General features: G+C 39.0%; 1 long non-coding RNA gene across 1 annotated transcript; it reads right to left on the bottom strand.

The window, feature by feature from the left end:
- Positions 1 to 288: 288 nt before the first annotated feature.
- LOC140513239 (uncharacterized) lies at positions 289 to 20,410 on the bottom strand. Its single transcript, XR_011970119.1, has 3 exons — positions 20,322 to 20,410; positions 3,252 to 3,346; positions 289 to 847 (listed from the first exon to the last, which is right to left on the bottom strand). It is a non-coding gene; the product is annotated as an uncharacterized lncRNA (long non-coding RNA).
- Positions 20,411 to 20,464: the final 54 nt, after the last annotated feature.

Genomic DNA, 20,464 nt, shown 5'->3' with positions numbered 1-20,464 from the left:
TGCTTTTTCTGGATTTATATGTATACTGCCATATTAAGGAAAAAGTTTTTTCTTATGTTCTTGAATGTTTTAACCAAATGGATCTTACATTTTGTCAAAATCTTTTCTGTATCTATTGATATAATTATTTTATTAATATTTATTATGTTGATCATTTTCCTAATTTTGAACCAACCCTGAATTCCTGATATAAAGCAAACTTGGCCACAGTGCATAAGGTCTTTGATGTGTTCCTGTAAACTGTTTGCCAATATTTTAACATTTTCATATCGATATTTATTAGAACTGTTTCACAGTTTCCTTTCTCCATTGTTTATTAGAGTGGAACTACATTAGCAAATTAGTCAAGTCACCCCATTCCTCTTAAAAAGTGATAAATTGCTAAGCCCTTGTGACTTAACAAGGTGAAAATGTGTCTCTGACAACCAAAGATTTCAGACTAAGTGTGAAAAGTCTTTGCCCAATTTAAAATGTTTTAGAAAAGCACTAGAAAAAGTGAAATGACATCTGATAGGAATCCTATTCAGAATGACTGAAGAAACTTGGTAAGACCCTGTGAGGGGGAGGGAGAGGAGGCAGCATAAAATGAAGGAACTAGTTCAGATCCAGAAATTCAAGCAAATGGAAAGCTTTCTAGCTCTACCTCTAAGAATGACCTAATTGGAGAGTGGAGAAGGTATAAAGCCCTGGGCTTCAGCCTCTTTCCCCCCCCTCAGTCACGGGGGGAAAACTTTGGAGCTTCTGGAGTTCTGGAGATGAACTTTGGAGTTCTGGAAAAGTTCCCATCCTCTCTTCAGAGTTCTAGGATTGGCTGATGGCAGTGTCTCCCTCAGGGGCCAAGGACAAACTGAATCACAGGAAGAAAACAGATTTAAAGTTCTAAAAGGATTGCAGGTGAAAAACAACTTCACAACCAAGTGGAATATTTTGAGCACTCAAACAACAAGATATTTGGCTAGTGTGTTACCTTTTTTTTTTCATATGGGATCTCTAAATTTGATGCTATTTTCTCTTGGCCTTTGTATGTACTTATGAGAGACTGCCATAGACTTCTGGAGGGATATATAGTATATACCTTTCTAAAAGCTAGTTAAGTCTGGCTGACTAGTTTATACCAACTGATAATGTCAGGAAGCTTACTAATGGGGACACATGAATTATGGCATTAGGTCACAATCCCTCACGATTTATTCCTGGCACCAGAGAAAAGTTAAAGCAGCTATGTCCTGAGGACCCTGTCAGTGAACGTGAGGGTTTAGGATAATAACCCTCAAGCATGTTCTACATTTTTTTTTTAAGGTATCATGATCATATTTGTATCAGAAGAAATTTGGTAAGATCCCTTTAACTCCTGCTTCTGTAAAATTTGTATTATGGGATTGATTGTTCTTTGAATGTTTGAAAGTATTTTCTTATAAATCCATTTGGCTGTGGGTTTTTTCCTCCTGACTGATTCAAGTTCTCTATTTCTTATTCAGTTAATCAGAGCATAGCATAATTTTGTAAACATTCCTTCATTTAAATTATTAGTTTTGTTGGTATACAATTGTACAAGATAATTTATAATAATTTCCTTTTTCTTCATAGTTGTGAATTCCTTTTTAAAAAAACTTTTAATACTGGCTATTAATACTGATTGGGCTAATACTTTTAAGTTATTTATCTGTTCTCCCCTCCCCTCCAAATAGCTCCTGGTTTTATTAATTCAAAGGGCTTTTTGCTTTCAATTTTGTCAGTTTCTTCTTTGGTTTTCAGAATTTTTAGTGTTTAGTTGAGGTTTTAAAACTTTGTTGCCTATTTTAAAAATCACATGCCCCTTTTATGGATCTACTCATTTTCTCATTTCTTAGTTAGTGCTTAGAGACATTACTGTTCCACCCTAAGGACTGCTTTGATGGCATCTCGAAAGTCTTGGTGTTTCTCCATTTTCATCATTATCTTTGATGAAATTATCTTGTTTCTGTGATTTATTCTTTAAGCTACCAATTCTTTCAGATGTAAGTCTAATTAATTTTAATCCTTTTTTCAATGACTGTTTACTGAAAATGATTTTTATTACATTATGGTCAGTAAAATAGGTAACACTTTTGCTTTTCTGCATTTATAAAGTTTTTCATTCTTTAGTACATGATCCATTTTTAAAAGATGCCAGGCAATCCAAACTATATACATACATACATACACACACACATATATATGTACAGACGCGTTTCTGTTCCTATTATTTGCCAGAAATCTATTATCATTTATAAAATTGTATTCAAGTTCATAATTTTGTTAACTTGTCTAAGTCTGAAAGGGGTACTCTGAGATCCCCTGCAGTGTTAAATGTTTATTTCTCCCTGTAACTTATTTAACTTTTCCTTTAAGTATTTAGATGCTACATCATTTGGTACATATATGTTAAGTACTGATATTAATACATTGTCCATTATCTTTAAGCATAATACAATTTCCCTGTTGTCTCTTAATCAAATCAGTTTTTGCTTTTGCAAAATGCCTTCCTAATTTTGACCCTGTACGCATATTTGTTTTAAGTGTTTTACATAAACAACATGCTGTCAAGATTCTATTCCATACTTTTTCTTGCTTTATGTGTGTACATTTTATTCACATTATTATTCTTAATTGTGTATTTCCCTCCATCCTATTCTCTACTATTTTTTCCTTCTTTGCTCCTTTCCCCACTATGGACAAAGAAGAGGGTGGTGAGAGAGAAGCATGTTCAGTATATGACACATGATCTGATGCACTCCTGCTACCCTCCTCTCTCCTCTTGCCCACACCATGGTCCCAGGCTCTTTTGGTTCATTTCTTTTCAAACTCTGCTTTGTGACATACCCATCAAAAGCTGGAGTTTGTTTTGCTTATAACTTAATTCCTCTCTGAGTCTATCTTCTCTTATTCACTCCCTCTCCAAGTTCCATTTCCCTAATGAGTTAAATGTCTTTCTAGACTGGACTTTGTGTTTGTCCCCATTTTCTCTTTCTTTGTTCTTGTTTTAGTGTATGAGTTAACCCTTCCCTTTGCCAATGCCAAGTGCCCCTGATCTGACCTCTCTTGGTCACCTAAAGATCTGATTTTGAATATCAGGAGCACTAACCATAACATGGCTTCAAAAGTAACTTTAGTAAAGGTAGTAAAGATTAAATGAAGAGCTAAGTTCCAGCAGCAGAAAGCCCCAACAATGCCCTTCCAGGGTCACTGGCTCAATTCAAACGGAAGCTTTATAAAGTCAACTATGGCAGTACCTTTTGTTTAGCCTGCCCGTAGGTAAGGAATCTAATTTTGCAGCTGTTTCAGGCAGCAGTCACTATTGGGCTGTGATGTATGTAGTTCCACGGGCCTTGTTCAGACAGCAACAATTATTAGTTAGAACCATGAGAGTTACTTTGTATAAATCCCTCATCTCTGCATCCTCCCATCCCCATCAGAAACCTGCCCCTTTGATCATACTTCCTAATTTCCAAACTCTCCATTATCCACCGATTCCTTTCCTGTTTCCCCCTGACATTTCCACGTCTCCATCAACCTTTACAAACCTTCACTTGGCCCCACCATATTTTCAAATTATTACTATGAATTTCTCCTTCATTTCACACCCCTTTTTCCCCTAGCAAAAGTTGTCTACTATGCCTCCATTTTCACATTTCCCACCTTTTAGCCCTTTTTAATGTCTCTTGTTTCCATCCCTTGACTGAAACTTCTTTCTCCAAGTTCAACCATGATCTTTTTACTGCTATATCCAACAGACTTTTCTCAGTTCTCTGAAGTCTCTGACACTGGTTGGCCATTTCCTCCCATGGTTTTCTTTATGCTGTCCTTTCACAAGTTTCCTCTTTCCTGAATCTAATCATCCCTTCTCCCCTGCTGGATTGATATTTATGTCTTACCTGCTACCAGTGTGTATATCCCAAAGCTCTGTCTTGAGCTCTCTCATCTTCTTTCTTTCTCTTTAATCTCATTCCTATCAGTTTACTCTTATGGGATGGAGTAAGTCTTCACATGCTTGGGGTTGACATCACCCTAACTCACCAAAGGGTTTGAGGCCTTTGGGTTACACAGAACTTGGGTTAGCCCATCTGCTGAGATGGTTTTACCAGGGTGGTGGCTACTGTGCAGACTACAGCTTTTTAGAACCACAGGTGATAGTTTGGTAAAAGGTGGACACCAAAGGTGGATAAGCAGCCCTGAAAAGGGCTTGGCCAGCTCTCACACCTGAGGTGTTTAATCCTCCAAGAACACCCCATACAAGTAGGTGTTGTGGAATACTTGGAGCCTGGTCAGACACTGAAGACAAGGACATCCACTGCATACTGGACCATCACTTGTTATCTTGACTTTTGTCTCGCCAGTGAATTGTGACGACTCTGGAAGAGCGAGATGGATGGCCTTGTGTAATTCTTCGTCACATATCCATTCACAAACAAGTCAAGACATCACCCCATGATGTCCCTGGTCCTTTTTGAAATAAGGGACACACAACAATCTCATTCCACGCCTACGTATCTAGAACTCACCTCTTCCCTGAGCTTTGTTCTAACTGCTTGTTGGACATCTCATCCTGAATCTTCTACAGGGATCTCAAACTCAACATGTCCAAAACTAAACTCATTACCTTTCTCCCTAAATACATACCTTTTCCTAATTTTTTGACTTCTGGTGAAGTGACCACCATTCTTTATCATGCAGGTCTGCTAACTAGAAGTCATCCTCATTCACACACCTACATCTATAACAGCAAGCAAAGTGGGATTTTTTGTTTTTTCCTTTTTGGAGTTGTTTCCCAGGCTCAAGCTAAATTGTAAATATCTGAAGGCTCAATCTCCTTTGAACCCTGATAGTTCACAACTGTGTTGAGTCATGTAGGTTTTGTGCCTAGTGACTCCGAGCCAATCAGGAGCCCAGTTTTTGTTACATACACTGGGAGGTTGGTATTTTACTTTGGGGATTTATGAGAAGGATCTTGTGATTTCCTGGTTGAGATTCTGAGTGGCCATATGTTCAGACTCCTGACTGCTCAGATATAAAGGCTCTCTCCATCCAGGGATATATGTAAAGTATATAGCAATATTGCTTTGATTCAGGCGGTATGTCTGATGGTCTTAATTTCTCTGCTTATCTTTTCTCTGTATTTTCTGAATGTAAATAAAAAGGACTGCTGACCCCTCAAAACAGCTATGTTTCCTAGTAAAACAGACCCAAGAACTTGTGCTAGCAGTCATCCTGGGTATGCCAGTGTGGTTGCTGTTACAACATCCCACTCACATATCTTATCTTGTCAAGTTTACTGATTCTACCTCAACTTGTCTTGCAGCTGTCACCTTCTCTCCACTCACACCCTAACTATTCTAGTTCAGGTCCTCACTGGCTATTACCTGACTTCTTTTTGTTGTTGTTTAGTCGTTCTCCAGATGTTTGTCAGGTGACCTGCTATTTCACCATGCCTCTCATATACTGCACTTGGAAAGGTTTTTTTTTTAATCTAAGACATTGTACTTTTTCCAATTAAGTGTTATTTTGTTCAGACTAATGTTCTAGTTTGTCAAAGTATGTCAATTACCTCTTCTAATTTTGTTTAATAATTATGCCATCTTTGCCTTTCTCCAAGCTATTGAGAAAAATGTTAAACAGTGCGAGGCCAATCACAGAATCCTGGAGTACTCTACTGGAGAAGTACTTTCAAGGTTAAATTGAACCACTGACTACCCTTTTGAGAGTTTTAAATCTATCTAACTCTGGTATTATCTGGAATAGTCATCTCCAAACTTTTTTACTGCATCCCCCACCAGTAAAAATTTTTTTGAGTAAACATTTCCAATATAACTATATTTAATTATTTATAAAGTGTACACATGCTAATTATGCACATAATAAAATTTACACAAAAGTAGAAATTTTTAAAAGGATGAGATAAAGATGAAATATCCACAGGAGTCTGAGTAAGGAAGTGACCTACATTTTGTGAATACCAACTTGGCAGTTATGTCAGGACAGAATGAAGTGTTATTAAGGGAGACTAATTAAAAGGCTATTACAGAAGTCCAGGTAAGAGATGATTAATGAAGGTTATGACTATGAGAATGAAGTTGATGAATGTGAGACAGATAGGACAAGATATAGCAACTGATTTGACATACAGGGTTGGAGTGAAAAGTTGGGGAAGATACCAGTTATGAACCTGGGTGGCTAGAAAGGTGGTAATGCTCTCAATAGTCAAGTTAACTTGGAAGAAGAGTGGATCTGAAGGGAAAGATAATGTAGTGACATCTATTCTGAAGAGCAAACCTCCTTGCTCATCCTGTGCAACCCATCCTTGCACAGCCCTCCCTCACTCAAAACAAAGTCAAGTGTAAGTCATGTCATCATTTCCCTGATGGCATGGTCTTCTTTGGCAACAAAGGATGAAAATTATTAAAGGACAAAATCATTGTTGTGGTGTTCGTCTTTCATTGCTGAAGACGACCATGCCATCAGAAGAAATGATGACACGACTTGCACTTGACTTTTTTTGAGTGAGGGAAGGCTGTGCAAAGTTAGCAGCCTCACTTCTCCTCCAGAGCCATCTGAATCCAGTGACCAGATATTCATCAGGATCACTGGAGATATGACCCAGGATGCACTATGCTGGTGCACACAATGATAAGGGTGCTTTTCTTAAATTCTAATGCATTATCAAGATGCTCAGGGTAAAAACTATTTGAGTAACAGCCATGGAATGAACCTTACCCCCAACAAGAAAGGCTCCATGTTCAAAAAATGGGAGGCCATAGCCCTACCAGATCTCCAATTGTATTATAAAGCAGCAATCATTAAAAGCACTTGGTATTGGCTAAGAAATAGAGGGGCAGACCAGTGGAATAGGTTAGGTACTCAAGACACAGTAGTCAATGAATATAGGAATCTACTGCTTGATAAATCCAAGGTCCCCAGCTTCTGGCATAATAGCTCACTGTTTGACAAAAATTTCTGGGAAAACTGGATAACAGTGTGGTGGAAATTGGGCATAGACCAATTACTGACACCATGCACAAGAATAAAGTCCAAATGGATACATGATCTAGGCATAAAGACTCATACTATAAACAAATTAGGGGAGCAAGGAATAGTGTACTTGTCAGATTTATGGAGAATGGAGATATTTTTGACCAAACAAGCGATAGAGAACATTATGGAGTTCAAAATGGATAATTTTGATTACATTAAATTGAAAGCTTTTGCACAAATGAACCCAATGCAATCAAGATTAGGAGGGAAGCAGAAAACTGGGAAAGAATTTTGGCAACTAGTATCTGTGATAAAGGCCTCATTTCTAAAATATATAGAGAACTGAGTCAAATGTACAAGAATACAGGTCATTCCCCAACTGATAAATGTTCTGAACAGGCAGTTTTCAGAGGAAGAAATTAAAGTTATCTATAGTCATTAAAAAAATGCTCTAAATCACTATTGATTAGAGATGCAAATCAAAACAACTCTGAGGTACTGTATCACATTTATCAGATTGGCTAACATGACAAAACAGGAAGATGATAAATGTTGGAGAAGATGTGGGTGGAGTTGTGAGCTGATCCAACCATTCTGGAGAGCAATTTGGAACTATGCTCAAAGGGCTACAAAAATGTGCATACTCTTTGACCCAGCAATATCACTTCTAGGAAGGATTGCAAACCAAAGAGATCATAAAAATGGGAAAGGGTCCCACAGGTACAAAAATATTTATAGCAGCTCTCTTTGCAGTGGCCCCAAACTGGAAATCAAGGGGATGCTCATAAATTGGGGAATGGCTGAACAAGTTGTGGTATATGAATGTAATGGAATACTATTGTGCTATAAGAAATAATGAACAGGAAGACTTCAGAAAGGCCTGAAAGGGACTTACATGAAATGATGCTGAGTGAAAGGAGCAGAACCAGGGGAACCTTGTACACAGCAACAACCACAGTGTGCAAGGAATTTTTCTGGTAGACTTAGTACTTCATTGCAATACAAGGACTTAAAAAAAATTTCCAATAGCCTTTTAAGGGAAAATGCCTGCCACACCCACAGAAAGAACTATGGAATTGGATCACAGCCAGAAGCATGCCATTTTCTTTTGTATTGTTTTGTTTTATGGTTTCTCCCATTCATTTTAATTCTTCTATACAACATGTATTTAATAGGAATGTATGTGTAGAACCTACATAAGATTGCATGCTGTCTCAGGAAGGGAGTGGGGAGGGAGGGCGGAAAGAGAAGGAGGGAAGGGAAAAAAACCTAAAGATATATGGAAGTGATTGTAGAAAATGTGAAAACAAATAATTTAAAATTGAAAACAAAAAAAAAATGGGAGGCCATGAATGAAATTTATGTTGATGTCAAAACTTCCAATGGCTTACTTCTTCTATCTCTTCTGTGTTGGTTTTTACCAAAAAGTTAAAAAAACAGATACTGAAAGGCCCAGCATCAACAGGTCTGTCAAATTCACAAGACGAGGGAAATCATGATTCAAGTATAGGCAAATGACTTGAAAGAATCTGTCAATATACTGATTTCAAGCATCACTGGAAAAGACAGAAAAACACAAGACTATTTATTCTCTCCGTTATATTTGTCTGAAAAGTCAAGTCAAGCTATTCAAGAAACTCAAATTTGAACTGAACTATATTGTGAAAATTGTGATTCTGGAAAATCTAATGGTGATGAAATAGACATTAAAGTAGAAAAAGATGATAAACAGGAGATTCTAATTCAAGAATCTATCTAAAATAAGAATTGTTAAAGATGGGAAAGAAAAAAAATAATATAAAAGATTTCTGACAATGGCTAAGTTATTCCAGCTGAAATTCCTTTTGGTACCCGATAACATAATTCAACCAGATCAGAGAAACTGAAAAGATCGAGGGCAATTTAGGTTGCAAGAGCAATGTGCCATCTTACTGTCTTATTACTTATCTTAGTTATTAACCAACCATTAGCCATTTTGTTCTCAGACTTGGCTACTTTTCAGCCACTTCCTCGAGTGCCTAGTTGTTTATTAAAGTATTTCAGTTACTTTGTTTTTGCTCTTTGGCTTAAATGTAAAGTTGAATAATCTGACCATTTCAGTAAAGTTCTTGTACCTGAATCTCTATCTAGTCTGCACTGAACATTTTCCTTTCAAGTCTCAGTTTAAAAACTGCTTAGTTACATTTTAAGGTGTTTAATGAAATATTGTGCCATTTTCTTTCATGTGGAATTTATACTTAACTTTTCTTGTATCCATGGAAGAATGAAGCATTTATTAAGAGCTTACTACATAGAAAACACTGCAGATACAAATAGAAAAATCGAAGAGTCTTTCCTTTCAAGGAGCTCACATTCTAATGAGGGAGAACACACATGGATGGTTTCAGTTGCAAGCCAAATGGAAAGTTCATATGGTCCTTAAGGTCCAAGGACAAAGCAGACAGTAACTCTAGTCATTTTTCAATTGTGTCCAACTCTTTGTGATCCCCGTTGGGCTTTTCTTGGAAAAGATATTGGAGTGGTTTGCCATTTCCTTTTCTAGCTCATTTCACAGATGAGGAAACTGAGGCAAACAGGGTTAAGTGACGTGCCCCAGAGTAACACAATTGGTCAGAGTCTGAGGATGGATTTGAATTAATGAAGTCTTTCTGACTCTAAGCCTGGAACTCTATCCACTGCACCACCCAGCTGCCTCACAGACAGTAACATCTATTCTTTAATCTCATTTCCAATGACAAAATCCTATCAGCTTCCAATGTTGAACCATTTGATGATGCTAAGGATTGTGGTGACAATAACTTTTCTTTCTGACTCTTCAGGAGCTATGGCTGCAGCACTTGCAGGGGCAGTGGTCAGGCTGTATTTATACAGGGTTTGCTTCCCAGGATGGCTGAAGGCATTGGGCTAGAAACATTGTTCTTCCCAAGGCTCTTCAGTTCAGGGTCCTGGGTTGATTCTATCATGGTTTTTGGGAGATACTGGTCAAGGTGATAGTGGTTTGACTTGCCTGGTGCACACTGCCTCCTGTGTGCATTCTCTCCCTGAGGGTGTTGCTTTTAGGTCGGCTAGCTTATCTGCCCTGTGGGTAGCAGCTGGTGAGGAAGGCCAACACCTCTTCCACAAAAGTCACTTCCTTTGATAACTGAGGGCTGGGCTGGAAGGAGGGCTAGAGGTCTGAAGAGGGTTATGGGGAGTGCAACCTCTCCCAGGGCTCTTGCTCCCATCTCCGTGTTAATGGCAGTTGGTTAGTGGTTGTTGCTGAACAGTGATTTCTCCCCTCAATGTTGTCTACAGATGCTGAGCTAGAAGCAGGTCTGGTGGTTTTGTGAATCCTGTTATTCCCAAGGTTCTTGAGTTCATAGTTCTGGCCTGTCTCAGTCAGAGTTTAAGTGAGAAGAAAAGACAGAGAAGTAATGTATAATAAATCTGGAAAGGCAGGCTGAGGCCACACAATGAAGTGCTTTAAATGTCAAAAAGGAATATATATTTTATCCTAGAGAAAATGGAACTTTTTTAGTAGGGTAATGGCACAGACACAGCTATATTTTAGAAACAGCACTTAGGCAGCTGTGTGAAATATGGATTGGAGAAGAGTAGACACTTGAGGCACAGAAAACAATTAGATGGCTAATTCAATAGCAGGCAAAAAGTGATAAGGGTCTGAACTGGGGCAGCTATGAAACATGTGGAAAGATGGTTATGGATAGGAGAGATGTTTTAGACCATTTTTCATATACAAATATAAGTTGTAGAAGTTGAATCTCAAAGAACTTTCCTCTTCATACCTAAAAAAACTAAGAAAGAAGTTCCTGTACCTTTCTGGTACTGTTATTTCATCTACACATAAAACTCTAAGCTCCATTGGCCTCAGGTTCTTGGCATGGACCAGCAGTAGTTCAAAGAACACTATCATAGAGGTCCTGGATTTTGGGTTCTGCTCGGCAATCTAAATTTAGTACATTGCTGCTATACTTACTTATTTCTGTGTCTTTTATACCCATATATATCATAATCACAAACTCCCCTACATTTTCAGTCTTTTTTGTAAGAGTCACTTTTAAAATTAAAAAAAAAAAATTTTGGTAATTAACAAAAATCTATTTTCTCTCTTTCCCCCTCCCAAGATTGGCTTTTTTTTTTTGTCCTTTGTTCTCGAAGAGGACCATGACATCAAGATGATGACATGACTTGCAGTTGACTTTGATTTGAGTGAGGGAGGGCTGTGCAGGTCACCAGCCTCACTTTCTCCTCCAGAGCCATCTGGGTCCAGTGACCTGATATTCATTAGGATGGCTGGAGATGGCCCACAATGCAATGTGAGACCCTGGCCCTTTCAGGTTAAGGTCTCATAGCATTCTCACTTTGAGAGACATACACCCATTCAATGAATAGGCTTTTTTAAGTAGTTGCTCAAGGAATGGCCCCTTTAATAAAAAAAAAAAAAATCAAACTGGGAGAAGACCCTCAGGGTTCCTGGGTAAAAAAGAAACAATTACAAGAAAAAGAAAAACAAAACCCTTGCAACAAATATTCAGAGTTAAGCAAAACAAATTAGATACACTATATATTCAATCAGCAAGTTCTCCCAGACATAAAATACCTGTATATACCCACTGGCTGAATCAAAACCTCCACCTACTTGAGTCTGTCCAAAGCTCTCAGGCCTCTCTTTAGTGATCTAAAGAATGTTTCCCTCACCATACAGATAATAAATGTCCTCTTCTGTAAAAACTTTCTTTTTGCTTAATAGCCCACCACAGGCTGTCCTTCTTAGAAATGTACTTTATTCTAAAAAAGCATATTGTTATTCTCTAGAAGCACAATGATGATCCTTTCTAAATCTTATCAACTTTAACCATCTCTGTCCCTAGCGAATAAACATATTACCTGAGGATTCCTAGGAACTCTTGGGACCGAGAATACACGCTGGGAATCCTGTTCTAGGGACAGCAACTTATAAATCCTGCCCTCATCCACTAAACAAGGCATGTCCCGCTCTGTTGTTAGACTTCACTTTGTATTGTTCAATAGAGGTTTTTTTTAATGCATAAGTCTAATGGCCAGCCTTGTCCTGTGTGCACTAGTGACCTGGAATATACTTTAATTCTTAAATGGATTTGTGATCTCATGTGGATACTCCTTTCATAGGTGAACAATCTATGCATATCTTCTCAGTATATGCAGTTATTGTCTATGTTTTCCAGATACACTGAAAATTTACTCAATGCGTTGGAAAACTTCATCTGACTCTTCAAATTTCAGGGAGAGCAGTGCAGTACCTGAGCTATCTATCATCCCTTACAGTCATTACACAATTGGTCTATTTCCTTTTCTAGCCATAAAAATTCTTGATAATAGTTTAAGATCAATTCTTGCATACAAGCTACGATTGGTAAGAGGTTGAGCTCTCACACTCATCTTTTGTCTTTCCAAGTGGAGTTTTTAGAATTACAAAATCTTTAAGTTAAAATGGCTCTCAGAGGCCTTCTTATCCAACCACAATCTGAGCAGGCATTCAATCTATAACATCAAAAATAAGCAGCAGCCCAGTCTTTATTTGGAGAATCACTACCTCTGAAAGCAGCCCATTCCACTTTTGGATGGCCTTAATTTTTAGCAAGTTTTTCCTTATATCTGGAGTGACTTCTCCCCACATTGCTCCTAAAGTTCTGGGTCCAAGAACAATTTTTTTTCCTCTTTTTCACATGACAGACAGCCATTTAAATACCTCAAGTCAGCTATCATGCCCCTTCCAGTCTTCTCCAAGCCAACATCCACAGTTCCTTCAACTGATCTTTCTATTCAAGATCTTGATGTCCTTCACTATCCTTTCCCCTGGATGGGCTCCCAGCTTGTCAGTTTTCTAGAATTTTGTATCCAGAATTGAACACCACATGATCTTCCAGGAAAGAGAAGTGTGGGATTATCATCTCCTTGGTCTTGGAGGCTATGCCTCTTTGAATACAGTGTAAAACGGCAAGTACTTTTTTTTTTGTACCATCATATCCAATGCTGACTTGTATTGAACTGTTAAATAGTTAAGACTTTCCCCATTTCGTGCTGGTGAAGCTGATTTTTTTAAGCACCATATATAACACTTTAAATTATACTTGTCATTTTTGTCTTACCTTTCGCTGCTCAATGGCCTATGCTGCCTATATCTTTTTGGATCTTGCATCTGTCATCCAATGAGTATGCTGGAGCTACCTGCTCCTGCTTTGTATCATCTTAGCTCTCTAGCCTCTCCCTCTTATCCCTTGGTCCCTCTTTCTGCCTTGTAAATAATTAGTAGAACTTCTCTTTTTTGGTCACAGAAACATTATACCCAGAATGGTCAAAGGAAAACAATTACTCTCATCTGAGTTTCTTATACAGCAGATATAGGTACAGAAATTCCAACACAGGCAAAGTTCCTCTAGATTATTTGTTCAATTAAATTCCATTTCACTAATTTTAATTAAATGTAAATTCAATAAAAGCTGGTTGAGGTAAAAAATTAGGATAACAGGTCCTTACATTCATGGAGTTTACAGAATATGACATAATGGAATACAAAATGATAACATGCTAACTGCACAATAATTTCAGACAAAACATTTTGTGGCATGCAAAAGAAAGGTCAATACTAATTAGAGGAAGAGCCATTTGAGATGACTTCTAAAGAATGGGTATGAATTCAAAGAGGATGGATCCTAGGCCTAGGGCCAGTTTTGGCAAAGATATTAAAATAAGAAAATATTAAGCATGTATGGGAGATAAAGTCATTTCAATTTGGCTGGAACTTAGAAAAGAAGGGTGAAAGGAAACTGGAAAGGCAGGATGGTACCAGGTATATAGCAGGTTTGAAAGGCCAGGGAAATGCTTTTCAGTTAAAATTATTTAGCACCTCTCAAGAGCAAGGGCAGATATAAAATGGAGGTCAGATATCATCTCTAACCTCACGGAACTTAAGTCTAAAAAGGGCAAAAACACATTAGCAGATAGCTATAATGTATAATTATCTGTAATAAAAAACATTTGATAATTATAAATCAAAACACTGAGTGCAAGAGAGAAGGCAGTCACTAAGGGGGGAGGGGAGAATCCACGAAGTCATCATGGAGGGGTGGCATTTAAGTTGGACTTTTAAAGGATGGATTATGAGGTAATAGATATATATATATCTGGACAAGACCACTGAAGACATAGAATCCAAACCCATCATTTTACAGATTGAGGAAACTCAGGCACAGAGAGCTTAAGTGACTTGCCCAGGTCCAGACAGCTGGTAAACTAAGGCAGGATTTGAACCCAGATTTGATTCCAAATCTAGGGTTCTGTCCACTATACCACCTCAAGAAGTACATTCTGAGCATTACAAGCAGCTTGAGGAAAGAATGAGAAAAAACAGAGTAGTACTTGCACATTACATGAATTTTCTTCACTAGGCAATACAGAATCACTTAAGATCTTGTCAGAGCACTGATATGATCTACCTGTTCAGTATCATTACCCATAAGGATGACTAGTGTGGCCGGAAGAGGAAGGATGATTTGGAGTCGAAGACTACTACAGCAGCACAGGGAAACAATTAACTAAGATAATGCCAGTGATCTAGAATTAAGGGGATGGATGTGAAAAAAATCATGGAGGTGGAACTCACTGGACTTTCTAAGTATTTATAAAGGTAAGAAGGAAGAAGAGTAAAAAACCAAAACCAGTATTACAAGCATAGGAATATTGGGTGATTGATGAGGAAACTGGCAGACAGTGAAGCTGGGAAGAATATCTGGGAGAAGATGATAATTTTGACTTTGGCCACCTGATGTCTACAGTGCTAGTGACACACACAAGTGCAGAAGTTCTGCAGCGCTGAGAGATGAGGTCTGGGGTACAACAGAGATCGTGGCTAGACATGAGACACGTCAGGAAGGTCTTACATGGTGGGGCAGAGTGTTAAAAAGGACAGAATTAAAGAGCGAAATGGAACAAAGGTCTCCTCACAGACTGGAGCTGGACCACATTATTTGCACTGCTCTAAGTTCCTGTTTTTCGCCAGTCATTTTCCAAAGCCACTGAGTAGAACAGAGGTGTCAAACTCCTAGCATAAAGCCCTCAAAACTTCCCAGTGCAGTCAGAACAAAATTAAAATGTAATTGAGAAACACTTAACAAAATAAAAATTCAACATAATGTCAATTTGTGGTTTTCTAAGTCAACGTGCAGCCTGCAGGAATCTCTTCCTATTTGAGTTTGATATCATTGGGTTAAAATATAATAGAAAATAAAGGAAAATGGAGTTACCTGAAATGTAAACAAAAAAAAAAAAAAAGAAAAATACTCTGGTGTTTTCCATCCTTTCCCAGAAGTACCTTGCTCCATCTAAGCTAAGCTAATCTTTCATCACCAGAGAGCTCCATATGCTTCACTATCATAAGCAAAGAAAGAATTCTAACTGGCCCATAAATGAAAGTGAGGAAAAAGAAAAATGATGCAACCTATTAGATCTACTCTACTTGACCTGGTACAACAAAAGCTCTCTTCTGAGATACTGAGCAGGCATAAGAACATATAAGAGGAAAAGGGACGGGAGGGATATTGAAATAATTAGATTGTGATTTGGTTAAACTTTTGTTTCAAAACTTTACTGGGAAATTCCCCTAGTTCAGAGCTCACAAGTGATTTCTTCAACTCTGCCTTTGTTGCATTACTTACAACATTCCCCAGGCATACAGTATTAGGCAGTAAGGAAAAGAGCAAGTAAAACCATTCTTTCATCCTAGATATCTAAATAATCTTGGTCCAAACTTTGGTGTGCAATCTGGATTGAGATAGGTCTGATAACTGTGATGATCTGTAGTTATATTATAAGGACATGATATGCTTTTGTTCTCAGTTCTTAATTAAAAATGAGATTAATTTAAGCAATGACCTGAGCATACACAGGAGGACCTACTATACAGGTTCTTAGATCTGCTTTTCTAAAAGGAAAGCAACTTTTGAGGAGTTAACAATCTACTTTAATCAAGCATATGTGTCATTCATTTAGTTCAGGGGGAAAAATCAGCACCCTGAACTTCAGAGAAAATACAAGCAGAGAAAGATCAACCTGTTGGTTCCAACTGTCTGACCATAAGCAATACATGCATCACAGATCAACAGATAGATTCAACTGTCTGATCATTACATACATACAGTTACCAGAGAGAGAAGCACCAACATCTGGATTTTCCAAGGAGGGAGAGGGAGGGCTCCTTAGCAGCTATCCAGAGTCTCCTCTGGCCAAACAAACACTTCCAATGAGTAAGCCCCAAAGTAAAAGCTCACCTCAGAGTATTTATACACTTTTCAGAGCCAGAGAGCATCATAATCCTTGAGAATCAGTGCCTCATTAGAAATTAATAGAAAGGTGTGGGCCTTCCTACAAAACAAATCTCTCCTAATCAAGCTTCCTTTAATGTGCAGACCCATTAATGGGTGGGAAGATCTTTTAAGTGGAGGGAGTGTTGGTGCATGATTTTCTGTTTGCAGATGATTATGCACTCAATGCTGCCTCTGAAGCTGAGAAGCAACAAAGTATGGATCAATTCTCTACTGCCTGTGCTAATTTTGGCCTCATAATTAGCACTAAGAAAACACAGGTGGCTCCATCAGCTACCACCACACCATTCATACGTGGAATCATCGGTTACAACAAATGGAGAAGTTTTGAATGCTGTGGATAAGTTCACTTACCTTGGTAGCGTACTTTCCAGGAATGTACACATTGACAATGAGGCTGATGCATGCATTGCCAGAGCTAGCTCAGTGTTTGGGAGGCTTCGAAGAAAAGTTTGGGAGAGAAGAGGTATTAGACTGACTACCAAACTGAAGGTCTGCAGAGCCATTGTGCTGACCTCATTGTTATATGCTTGTGAAAAACGAACAGTCTACCAGCACCATGACAGGAAACTGAATCGCTTCCATTTGAACTGTCTTAGGAAGATTTTGAGGATCACCTGGCAGGATAAGGTACCAGATACTGAAGTCCTTGCTCAAGCTGAACTGCTAAGCATTCAAACCATGCTTCAGAGAGGGCAACTCTGGTGGGCTGGCCACATTGTTCTGATGCAAAATGTATGCTTGCCAAAAAGACTATTTTATGGAGAACTCACATGAGGCAGGCGATCACACGGTGGTCAGAAGAAGTGATACAAAGGTACTCTCAAGAACTTTGGATTTGACTGTGCAACATAGGAGACACAGGACTGCTCAGCATGGTGTGCCCACATCAGAAAGGGTGCTGTGCTCTATGAGCAAAGCATAATTGAGACAGCACAATGTAAATGTAGGATGCGCAAATTTGGAGTATCCACCCCAAATATTCACATGGACTATCTGTGCCCAACCTGTGGTAGAGCATTCCAAGCTCATATGTGTCTGATCAGCCAGTTGGTCACACTGAAACTTCACTTTATCTTGGTGATATCATTTTGGTCCTCTTCCAAAATGAAAGACAACATCCACCCAACATAATTAACATTACAACAGTGCAGCATAATGGTTTGTTAGACTTGGGGTAAGGAAGACCTAAGTTCGAATCCTACCTCAGACATTTATTATCTGTAAGAATGGGCAAGTCACTTAAACCTCTCTCAGGCTCAGTATCCTTATCGGTAAAACAGAAGTAATATTACCTACAACTTTTACTTTACAGGGTTGTCATGAGGACTGTATGAGAGGCAGATAGATTAAATAAAAGTAAATTGAAAACCTCAAAGTACAATAAAGTGTGGCCTATCTTTTAGCATCAAGAGTCTTAGACTGAGAGGTAGCTAGGTGGTACAGTTGATACATCATTGGCCTTGGAGTCAGGAGGACTTGAATTCAAATCTAGCCTCATGTACTTACTAGCTATGTGAACCTAAGTAAATCATTTAACACTGAATGCCTTCCAAAAAAGCAAAAATCAAAACAAAAAGACTCTAAAATTGAAATAGACCCCTTGGTTTGCCCTAGAAAGAGCTTACTATGTCAATTTTTAAAATGATCTGTCTGTATGGGTGTGGATTATCAAGAATTACTGTTGCCTGAAGTGGACCCTCTTGGTCAAAAGTAGAGCAGATGGCACTCAAACATATGGACTAAAACTCGATTGGAATCTGGGAATAGATGGAGAACAGGGCACAATGAATGACATTAACTGTTTATTTAACTTACCAGGTTATGGCTACTGATGTATCAAGTTTATATATACCCATATAAACCCAAGTTTATATTATTAAAATAGAAAACTGAGGTAGCTGGCAGGCTGATTCAGGAAAAATAGTTCCCCTGGCTAGTCTCATAAAGCTTACAACCTCATATACAAACACAATTATAAATACAGGTAGACTCTGTTAGAGTCATGAAAGAGGTACAAAGTGGCATTCAGGGTCTAAGAAAAGAAAGATAATTTCGGACAGAGGATTAAGAAAGCCTTCATGAGAAGGTGACACATGAACTGAGTACTGAAGGATATACAGAATTTCTACTGGTGAAAGAGGAGCAGTAGGGCATTTCAGCCACAGACTGAAGAGTCTGGATTTGATCTATAGGCAAAAGACAGTTCCTATAGGTTCTGTAGTAAGAGATTAACATTATGCAAGTGGTATTTTAGAAGACTAATTTGGCAGCTGTCTTCAGGACAGGGGAATCTGTCCTGGACCTGAGGAAAGGGAATCTGAAGTCAGGAGGACTAGGTAAAGGACCCCTGCAGTAAACCAGATATGAGCAGATTTTCCCTGCTATAATCTTAAACTGGCCAATGAAGTTTTATGAAAGACTTAAAAGAGTGAGAAAACAAGTAATATTTAATCTTGAAAAATCAAATGCCAATTATTTAAACTAAACAAAAACCAGAACTTTCATCTTTAATCTGTGAATTTTATATCCCAAGTTCATTGCTCTCCCATTGTGTCCTGCAATTCCCAGGAGCCAGTAGTAATTTAAGACAATCACCCCAAAAGTTAGTTCAGCGATTAGTTGTTACACTTTTGGGGCTCAGTTATTGCTAGGAGAAGGTACCATGTTGTAGATATTAAAACCAGGGAGGAGTCTGTCTTAGATTCAGTCTCTATTCCAGGTAGAGAATGATGCCATTGAGTGATGAGAAGAGTTAAAAATAGGAATCATTTTGGATTGGATCACTGAAAGAAGAGAATGAGTTCTATTTTGGACACAGTAAATTTCAGGTCCCATAAGCAACTAAAAATGAAGGTATAGAAAAGGATTCCCTGTAAGAGGCCTAACCTTATTTAAGAATGACCTGTGCTGTGCAAGAAAGATGGTGACCCATCATGGCTACAGAAACGGATGTTTTTCACATCCTAACTTATTTCTTACCAAAGGCCTCTGAAATTGGTTCATGTTCTCCTGATAAGGCTGACTACCTCTTTCTGAGGTTCTGGCATTCACTGGGATTACCATTAGCAGTTCTACCTATCTCACTGGGTTTCTGTAGAGATAAATAATGGAGGTAAAGTCCCAAACAGAGCAGTCAGGTGGTATTATTTGACTGTCCCACTGACACCTGTATTACAGCACCTTTGGTAGCAGGGATGGCTCCAAGGGCTCGGGGGCCTACACGTTGCCTGAGGCATCTGGCAGCTAATATCACACCTGACTTACCAAATCCTTTTCATTATCAAATAACCTACATAAAGGAATTAGGACTAGACCTGCGATTTCCTTAGCATTAGAAATTTCGAGGTGAGGAAATTCCCTCTGCCAAGGCAGACCTGCACCTTCTCGGCCACCAACAATGCCAGGTAGCTGCTTTCTGCACTGCCTTACCCAGGATCCTAGGACCAGCCTTCAACAGAGGCAGAACTCGAACCCAGGGCTTCCCGGCTTTGGGACCAATTCTATCATACTAGGTAGCAAAGTGGGTACAGTACCAGGTCTGAAGTTGGGAAAACTCATCTTCCTGAGTTCAAACCTTACCAGCTGCCTGACTATGGGCAAGGTCCCTAACGGTCTGCCTCAGTTTCCTCATCTGTTAAATGAGCTGGAAAAGGAAACGGTGAACCATTCCAGTACCGTTGACAAGAAAACCCCACATGGGGTCAAGGAGAGAACGCCAGGGCTTCTAAGTGATGGAGAACGACTATTACCTGATGGTGTACACTGTAATGCCCTTTGAACACCTCGGAGCGCTGTCTACATGGCAGAGAACCGTATTAGGACCCTGGCACGCAGAACAGCCTACGGGAGCCCCCCTTATTAGGTGCACGACCGCGGGCGAAGCACCCCCAGCAGCTATCTCAGGGGTTTGCGTAAAGACCAAACAAATACTGGAGGTAAAGCACTCAACAGACCGCAGTCGCGTGTTGTTACCTGACGGACCCCCGCATTAGGAAATCCAAAGGGAACCTTGGGTCCGCAGGGATGGCCCAAAGCCTCTGGGGCCCGTAAGGCAACTGGGAGCAAACAGACCGGAAGCTCTTCACTCCTTCCCAACAAGCTGTTTACAGCCCATG

Source organism: Notamacropus eugenii, chromosome 7, assembly GCF_028372415.1.
Source record: "Notamacropus eugenii isolate mMacEug1 chromosome 7, mMacEug1.pri_v2, whole genome shotgun sequence".
NCBI lineage: Eukaryota > Metazoa > Chordata > Mammalia > Diprotodontia > Macropodidae > Notamacropus > Notamacropus eugenii.
Note: the sequence above shows the minus strand (reverse complement) of the source record. Positions and strands in the feature narration are given on the sequence as shown.